The sequence below is a fragment of the Argiope bruennichi genome, chromosome 3, assembly GCF_947563725.1.
Source record: "Argiope bruennichi chromosome 3, qqArgBrue1.1, whole genome shotgun sequence".
NCBI classification, from domain to species: Eukaryota; Metazoa; Arthropoda; class Arachnida; order Araneae; family Araneidae; genus Argiope; species Argiope bruennichi.
Genome location: NC_079153.1, coordinates 50,862,625 through 50,872,935, shown reverse-complemented (window position 1 = coordinate 50,872,935; position 10,311 = coordinate 50,862,625).

Sequence of the window (10,311 nt, the reverse complement as noted above, 5' to 3'; positions counted from 1 at the left end):
ATATCGGTGACTTTGCTGAAAAACCGTTATTTTACTCACACACACACACACACACACACACACACACACACACACACACACACACACACACACACACACACACACACATATATATATATATATATATATTATAACTATTGGAGTTTTTTTCTATTTGTTCTCATGTTGGCAAATCATATCGAACCGATTTCACTATGGTAAAACTGAATGTGAACTTAAAAGTCTAAGTGATAATAGATAAACTGTAAAATGAATACTGTAATGTAGCAGATTTTTTCGAATAATTTTGTTAAACTAAGTGCATTTATGATTATTTAAAAGACCAATTCATATGTAGGTAAGGTTGAAAAATATTCATATGTAATCAATATGTGATTGGTATCTAAATATTTTTTCAGATTAAAACACAATTTCAGAAAGAAAAAAAACTACTGATCGAAGTTTTTTTTTTTTTTTTTTTTTTTTTTTTAGATATTCGTAATAATAAAAGAATAATTTGCCCATATTCATGCAACACGTTATGGTCAGATGAAAATCATTTACGGTTTTTGAAACACACCTGCTGAAAGATTCACAAAATTCTATATTCCGCTTTGTAAGATTCATCTGAAATCTGAGCCTTCGAGAATCCGGTACCTACTAGCGGTGATGGACTAGAAAAATATCTTAGCGAGTAGCGTAGATTTATCTACATGAAAATGCTGCTGTATGATAATCCGAAAGTAAACAGAAAACCAGTACTTATGTTTTCAGACTTGATTTGAATTTCCTGCTTCTTAATCTGCTTCATTTTCAAGCATTAAAACGAAGAACTTTATTATGATTGAAAAATAATTATTTTCATTTTCAACTTTACGAAGTTTGCAAAGAAAAAAAAAATAGTCAAAAAAAGCAAACTCGAAATTTGATCGAATCTTCAAGTTTGAGATCGGAGTCCGAAAAACACATTTTTAAAATTCTTTATCTATGTGTTTGTGAAGAAAGTAACTCCAAAACATTTTGAACTGATTTAATGAAATCTGGTATGTAGTCTTTATAGGGAATTTCTACATTGTTTTTAATTAATGTTAAATGAAATCTATTCATGGGAAGATTGTCAATGAATAGTTGTCTATCCGAGTACAAAACGTAAAGAATAGGTAGTTCTAATCAATTTAAGTACCCAGTGTTTAGATTACATCAAATTTTGAATCAAATCTGTAAATATGTTAGTCCATTCGTATATATATTTGCATGCATTCAAACATAATAGCTAAAAAAAGCGATGATTTTTTCTCTAATAATAAAGATGAATGTTTTTTGTAAGTGCTGGTTTTCGTTCAATAGGCAGGCTCGTCTGACCAACAGCTACAAAATAAAAGATGAAAATGTGCATCTTGGTGTGATTTTTAAAAATTTTTAATTAGAATGAACTAAATTAATTAACTAAAAAATTAAGCAGAATTTTGGTATTGTTTTGCGGCAACTTTCGAAAATATTGCACACAAATCAATTTTATGTCATTTCAAAATTTAAAAAAGTTGTCTATTTAATGATGAAAATTTAATAATCATGCAAATTTTTTTCCAAATTTCGATAATTTAAAAAAAACAACAACTATTTTTATAGTGAGTGTGTTGCGATTTGGATTGCATATTTGTAAAAAAAATCAACGTTTTATATATAAAAGTAAATATTTTTTAGTGCCGAATTATATAATTAGTGATATTGGATATTGTTTTGGAATCGAGAATCATCTATCATTCAATGGATTTTATATTCATTACTTACACCTTAGAGTGTGCACGTAATTTCTCGTAAAAATCACACCAAATGAAATCCAGGAATTGTTGGAATTCTAGATCTATAGTGGATGTGTTGCGATTTTCTAATGAACTGTCCGGTTTTAAATATAATATTTTTAATCTACACAAACACAGCTACACTACACAATTTACAAATACACATAGACAAGTAAGTTAAAGAAAACAGTATGGTGGAGGGATTCCACCGGTTCCAGCCGAAAGCAGTCGACGTTAGCGCCAGGGTTGCGCATGGGAAAAAGTCAACCTCAGGATGCAGGTCTCCCGTTCAACTGCTTGTTTTTGTAAAACGCCACTAGGAGACACTCTCTACATAAGGGGAAAAAGAGGTGCTACATAATTTAATTTCCACAAATATTTGGTTTCCCAGAAATTTAAAGAGTTTTCATTACTTCATCATGCATTTAATAGCTCGATTTTATTCCATTATTGAAAACTTGAAAAAAAAAGAAAGAAAGAAAGAAAAGAAAAGAAGAAAGGGGGAAAAAGGATTATGTTTAAAGTCTGTGCAGTTTACAAAGTTTACAAAACGAAGAGAAAAGTGAAGTTACAATATCAGGAAAGACAGACGATTGATGAATCGGGCATTAACATTTTTAATGGCCATATGATATTTTGAGTTTGGTTTTATTATTAGAAAGGTTCATGTGTACAATGAACAGATGAAAGACAATTAAAATAATGCGACTTTAAGATTTGGCAATTTGATGGAATGATGGAAATGAAGTTAGGTCCAAACGATTTCACTAAAATTAAATAAAAGTAATAACGCCGCTGAAACAATTAGTCGCCAAAAATAAAGTAACTAGTAAATAAATAAAGTTTGTCATGACATCTTATTATTAAGATTGTAGTTTGATGTCAAATTTGGATTTCATTGATCAGAAAAAATGTTCACAATGCATACTCGGATTTTTGCATTATGCTGAACACAAAATGCTCAAGTGCGAAACTGAAAGAAAGGGGGAGGGGAAGCATTTGTAAGTATACCATTTTTATGCGGGGATGGGAGGGCAAATGTTGCATGTTGCAAGAATGTTTTGGGAACATTACTACAGCTGTTGTTTTTTTAGCAATTTATTTTTATTAATTTATTTGCAGTCTTTAGCTATTCGCCGAGAATAGGCTTTAATTTCTATGAAATCTCATGCATAATTTGATGATCAATGATTTCCATCATTAAATGCTTTTAAGCGTCAAATTATGATAAAAATTTAAGTCTTGTTGTTTTAATAATCTTTTATCTGTTCTGTTTATTATGTACTTGATCCTTCCTAGTTCATTGGCCAAATCGCTTTTGACTCTAACCTATTATTAAAAATGTATTTGACCAAGTTAAGTATCTTCTAATTGCACATTGCCTTTCATGATGCTCGACTTTCTCTTTCTTATTCCTCACGTAAATTGCACATGTGATAAACAGAATTTTTCTTCTATAGCTTTCAACAGTGAATAAACATTAGACGATTCATTGAATGAAACAATGAAAACTGGTTGAATTTGATTACAGAAATGAAATATGTTGTCCAAACTTATGCAAAATAAAATAAAATGAATAAAAATATTAAATTTCAGAAAAAAAAATGTACAAGAACTAAATAAATATAATTAAAAAGATAATTTTTTGGATTTTAAAAAAGATATTAAAATCTTTTTTTATGAAAAAATTTAAACTCTTGCAAAATTGTTAATTAGTTTAAATAAAATCACTTTAAAATGCGCATTTCTATCTTCTGAAATACATTGGCGCCAAATTTAATAATTCTGACTGAAAGGGAATGATCTGCAAAGCGCCAAAAGAGTATACACACAAATGAATGCATACATACACATTCTACTTTGCTATGAACAAAGATCTATTTATCCTGAATTCAAGACAACGATGAGAGTGCAATATTTAAAGTCAATAAAATAAAGTTTTATTAAAATAATAATATAGAAATAAATAAATTAAACATCGTTCACTAACATTATTCAGTACATAGAGTATCTTACAATTCTTTTAGCGCAGATCTTGGAATAATATCTCATTTCTTCTTATCGTCAAGTGATATAATATCTAAAACCCGCATGGAACGTAAAATAAAGCAGTTTATGTTCAAGAAATTCTGAAAGGTCACATGGCCTAGGCCTTGAACACAGCATCTATTCGCAAATCCCTCGTATAAAGGGAAACAGAGTCCATAAATCTTGACCCTGAATCTCTCGAAACGGTGTAGAGTATTTGGAGGCAAATTTTATGTCCTTTTCCCCCTCGTGTCCCCCTCCAAATCTAGCGATTCTGGTTCATCCTGGTTTGTGGAGGGTATCTGTGAAAACTGATTATATTCGGAGTAGGATTTCTAGTAGGACCGTCAGAGGTATGAAGATCCTATTAAATAAACACTGAATGCTATTTTGATCATAGGGAATTAAAATCCTATATGAGCCTTTAGACGATGGAAATTTCGGATCCTTTCTTTCCCCTTCACAACTTCCAATACCAGATTGTTTACTGATTTTAATTTATGTTGGTAAATGTTAAATTTCAAATCCTGTAGCAAGCTAAAATAGCAAAATAATTTTGTTATCGGATTATCATCATAAGAGCTGACTTTAATATTTCACGTATAAAAAAATTAAATTAAAAGTTTTATTTTATACAAAATTTTAGCAAAGCATAAAATTATTTATATATAATTTATATATTTTGGCCATAATTTAAATATTTTAGTTTGCTAGATCTATTAAATTCTGAATCAATCAGCTGCTCTGAAAAAGCAGGAGTGGTCTCCTAAAAACTTTTCTCTCATCAAAGTCTTATCCCCCCCCCTCGTATAAAAGTATGGACTTTGGATAAGACCGCTAATGTCTTGCATGGCATTGGCGAATTGCAATTACGAAATATAGACCTTTGGAAGGAATCTAATTTTTTTTACCGAATGTATCGTATGAATATCTATATTAAATGCCTTTTTTGAAAGGAACCAAAACCTGACACGGAATTATAGTTGTAACCGTAAGATAATATGCCGAAGTTCATTGATTTAAGTTGTGGCGAATTGGTATGGGGGAGGATAGAACCTGGGACCTTGTGGTTCGCAGCCCAATAACATGACCACGATACAAAAGCAATTGTTCAGATATCGTAGCTGTCAACTGACTTATAAGCTTTCACCACAGACTCACCCTCCAGTGAGTCGGAGGTGAGGCGAACGATATGGCTGTTGATTTTAATGCGCCTGTACCCATTTGAGTAGCGCCAAGCGTTATGGTGGGTGAGCGTGTGTGGGTGAGTGGTTGCTGATGCTGTTGCTGCGTCAAGTGTCTGACGACTTTGGGTTGCTGCGGTCTTTTTGTGTTTCTGCGCCAAGTGAATGTGACGACTTCGGTTTACTGTGGGTAGATGGCGCCACAACAGCTGTACGAAGATTGAAGGATCATCGTCCGAGGTCACCAATGTGGTGGATTGGAATGAGCGAGGATAAAACCTGGGACCTTGTGGTTCGCAGCCCAGTAACATGACCACGATACAAAAGCAATTCCTCGGGTAGCTTAGCTGTTAACTGGCTTATAAGCTTTCACCACAAAGTCATTCCGTATATGAGTTATTGAGCTTACATTCAAGCGAAAGTATAGACAGGCTTTCAACCATCTCAGTAATTTGATTCAAAATTTAATAAGAATCATTTTTTCGGACTCTAAATATGTGTACCAAATTTTATTTACATAGCGCTTTGCTCTTTGAAATTAGCGAGTTCATATTGGAATCGAAAGGGCAGGTAGTCAGACTTCCTATGATTAGATTTCGTTCAAAATATGATAGAAATCTACAAATTTGATCGTAATTCCATACACCAAATTTCAGCCGTCTAATTCAAAGTATGTTTTAGCTACCGTCTTCACTGACAAAGAGATATAACGCCAAAAATATGTTTTTCGAACTCGGAGATGTTTGAAACGTGGAGATTCTTTAAAATCTCGAATTCGATTTTTTTTTTTTTTTTTAAAGGTTTAAAGTACCTACGTTCTCTATATTTCATACACAAAAGTAAAAATGAGTCACACTGATTTGCGGCATGAAAAATACTAAAAAAAAAAACCATACATAAAATATTGAAAAATGCCTTTGTAAAGTAGACAAAATATTAAATTATTCGAAAACACCTGAAAATAAGTTTTAAAACCTCCCACGCCATCCCCCAAAGGTTGCAGAGCATCGATACTATTGTTCACTTTTCATAAGTTACCCATGACCTTGATTATCAGCGTTATGATTTGATCAGTGTATGATTTGCATCTGAGCTATCAGCATAATCTCATTATACAGAATGAGAAAAGCGGATTTTAACATTCTTGACTTGATGGGTCATTTCATGCCCACTCCTCTGAAATAAGGAAAAGGATTTTATATTGTTTTATGCTCTAAAGCAGAGGTTCCCAAACTTTTTTTTCTCGTTAACCACTTTCAAAGTTTTACTATTTTCGGTAGACCCCCTGCTGCTACATTTCTACTGTATTCCCAAAACTCCTAAAAAATATCACCCTAAATTGGGGGTGTTAAGAAGAAAAAAAAAGTAGCACATTTTCTTGTGTCCTATTTATTAAAATAATACTTGTGGTTATACAAAATTAAAAACATTTATTATTACAAACAGTCAACAATGAACTCTGAAATGTAAATCAACAATAAAAAATAGTCATACTTTTAATGAGACGGATGTACTTGATGAATTGACAGCAAATTATCAATATTTGGCTTCAGTTTTGTAAGAAGTAATCTCACATCTCCCCGTTCTGTAATGTTCAACCTGCTCCTTTTTTTTGTTAATCGGTTGGTAACGGCACTAAAACGTCTTTCGACAAGATATGACGAGGGAAATGCTATCAAAAATTTTCTCGCAATTTCCCACAGCCCAGGATATTTTTCGGGGATTTCTGCCTGCAGCCAAAATGTTTGATAGCCTTTTTTAAATTTCACCTTCAGTTCCTCTTTGGTGCCGAGCTCAAGTAGTTCCTCTTGTAATACCACATTCGCCTCCTCCGTTTCATCAAATGGGGTTATGATCCATGGTGGTATTTCCATCGTCAGAATATCTTCAAATCTATTTTTGAAGTCATCACGCAGGGTATTTAAATGTTGAGAGTATGTCTGAATATCCTCATCAAGACATTCTATCTGTGAAAAGTGCGGAAACTGGGAGAATTCGCACCGACTAATATTTTGCTTCATTAATTTCAATTTACCAAGAAAAGCCGGAATTACACTCTTTGTTTTTATTAAATTGAGGCTGTCCCCTTGTAACTGCAAGTTAACGTCATTGAATTTTATCTATTACATATTGTTCTATTCAATTCTGTGTTTGAACTGAGTCTCGAATATTTTTGAGTACCTACCTAGTGAATGATACTACCTGCCTACGGTGATAAGTAAATCCAAGCCAAAATTTTTGTTCTTTATTATGAAAACCAGAAAATTTTTTGTGGACCCCCACTTACAACTTGTGAACCCCTGTTTTCTTTTCACGTCTACGTGGACCCCCATGTGGTCCCCTATGGACCCTTGAGGGTCCACCTGGACCACTTTGGGAACCTATGCTCTAACGTGTGCATTAGGGTTTATTTTAAATTCAGTTCATTTGATTAGATAGTTTTGGGTCGGTTATTCTAATATCGAATCACTGTTAGCGAAAATGACACCTCTTTCAATATTACAATACTTTGAATAGTTTCATTTGAATATTTCTTTGTTCTGTTTGTACTTTCTTGTATATGTAATATAGAAAAAGTATTGTAATGGCCAATTAAAATTTTATTTATTATCATGTGAGAACATGATGTTATGTTGGTTAGGAGGTTTTGAAGCTCGAAATCGCGTGGGCAATGAGTAATGGCAGTTTTCGTCATCATCTTTTAATCGCATATATTTTTTTTATCTGCTTTTACCAGTATTGCATTATTATTACGTATGCTTCTTTTAAAGGTTGACGTTGAACTCTGACATCATAGCTGTTATTTCACCTCAAAATCAGTCGAGCTCCAAAACTTTGTTTGCCAGCTAGAAAAATTGAAAATGAAAGTTTAAAAAAATTATCATTATATATATATATATATATATATATATATATATATATATATATATATATATATATAGAGAGAGAGAGAGAGAGAGAGAGAGAGAGAGAGGGATAGAGACCGATAGAGAAGTCTCGTGATTGTTTCACACCCGTTTAAACTGGTTAATGACTTAAATTAATTAAGACAAATAATGGCTTGAAAAATAATAATGTTCTCACATGATAACTTGAAATTTGCGATCGTACATTTAATTTTAATTTTTTAAATTTATTATTCCCACTTGGCGATCAGCAGCTTCGCCGGAGATATTTGTTATATTTAATTTCGGTGAAATTGGTTAGATATAATTTCATGTCTATGATTTCGTCTAACTGGCAAGCATTAAAGCCATTCTGTTTTTATTGTTTTTCATCTATTAATTGAACCTTTCTAATAGGGATCCTGATTCTCATGATATCATAGCGCCATTAAAAATGTAATTGTCTGATTCATCTGTCTTCTAATTTCCCTTTTTATTTTTTTCAATATTTAGTATAGAGAAAGTATTGTAATCGTCAACAAAATTCGTATTCGAGATTTTGACGAATCACCACGTTTTCCCCTGAGTTCGAAAAACCAATTTTTTTTCTGTCTATCTGTGATAAAGATAACTCAAAAATTATTTGAACTGAGCGGATGAAATTTGGTAAACGGTCTTTTACACAAAATCTGTAGATTTCTATCAAATATTTGAACAGACTCTGTTCAAAGGAAGTTTGTCTATCCTGCTGTTCGAATATATATTAACTCGATAACTGCAAAACGAAAACAGATAGAGAAATAAAATTCGATACACATATTTAGCGTCTATAGCGTATAAAAGTTTGCGCCAAATCCGACAAGAGGCTGACTGTCTGTCAGGTTTCATTTTCAGAAACACGTAGCGAGGCAACTCAAAAATGGAATGGCTTAAAAAAAGCGAATTTGTTATGGCTTTTTATGACTACAAATATAGTTTTGTGTCAAATTTTTGTTTCAATGGTTGTGAAAAACGCGTCTAATACATAGATTCAATTTTAGGATGCTATTAACCAAATGACAGGGAAAAATCGCCAAAAGCTCGCCAAGGTAAAAATACTAAAGTCACGCCAAATGTGAATATTTCCTAGCTATTATATACCAGTCACGCATAACCCCTTTATTAGAGAGTATGCGAGAAAGGTATGGGGTGGCCATTCCCGCTTGTTGTAGTTAAATGTTAAATTTTAAATTGAATTAAGATTATTTGGGGAAGGACACTATAATTTAAAATTTTTGTCAGATGATGAAGATAGCATCTGAGCAGGAACTCTTTTCTCCAGATTTTTATATTAACGAATTTGATTTTGATGGATATAACGTCATTAATGAAATGACGTTTCGTTTAATTCCAACTTAGTTAAGGTAAAGTCTCAAATCCATGACCTTCTCTTTTTTATGCAGGAGCTCGGCTAATTGTTCTGCTCCTTGTAGCAGAGACTTAGCTTTAATAATCAACGCGAGTGGTCTCCTAAAAACTTTCTTGCATACTCTCTTATAAATTTGTCATGGCAAGGGAACCTTACATTATATTGGCGTACAATAGTTACTAAATATTAACTTTAGGCGTGAATTTAGCGTTTTTACTGGATCTATCTTGTCATCCTTGGCGAGTGTTTTGGCTATTAATCCCTGGCATGCGTTGATAATAAATAAAAATCGAATTTGTGCTTTAGGCACGTTTTTCTCAATTGATTGAAACAAAGATTTGATACAAAACTGCACTTGTAGTCACAAACTCCCATACCAAATTTGATATATTTAAGTCTTTGCGTTTTTGAACTGTCGCGTTTACACACTTCTAAAAGTACAGACCGACAGACAGTCAACGCATAGTTGGATTGGGTTCAAAATTTGACAGGTATCTACAATATGATGTTAGATATGTGTACCGAATTTAATCTGTCTAGCTCTCTTCGTTTCGTAATTCGTTCGCTCGTTTTATATTCGAACAGCCGGGCAGATGGACTATTTCTGAACAAATTTTGCCCAAAATTTGATAGAAATCTGAAAATTTGATGCAAAGACCGTATACCAAATTTCAACCATCTAGCTCAAAGCGTTTTTGAGTTATCTTTATCACAGACAGACGGACGGATGTTTTCAAAAAATGTATTTTTGGAGCTTATAGAAATCTAAAATTTGGAGATTCGACAAAATCTCGAGTTCCAATTTTTTTGGCGATTACTATATTTTCTCTGTACTATGCTTACGAGAAAATAATATAAAAAGATGTGCTAATTTAACAAAACTCACAATTTAGATTCTGCGAATGAATGATATAAATTAATAAGGAAAAAAGAAAAAAACAACGGTAAAATATGTAAACAAAAAGGAAAGATTATTTTTTTTAATTTATAAAAGAAATTAAAAATTAAGTTCTTAGAATTTTTTT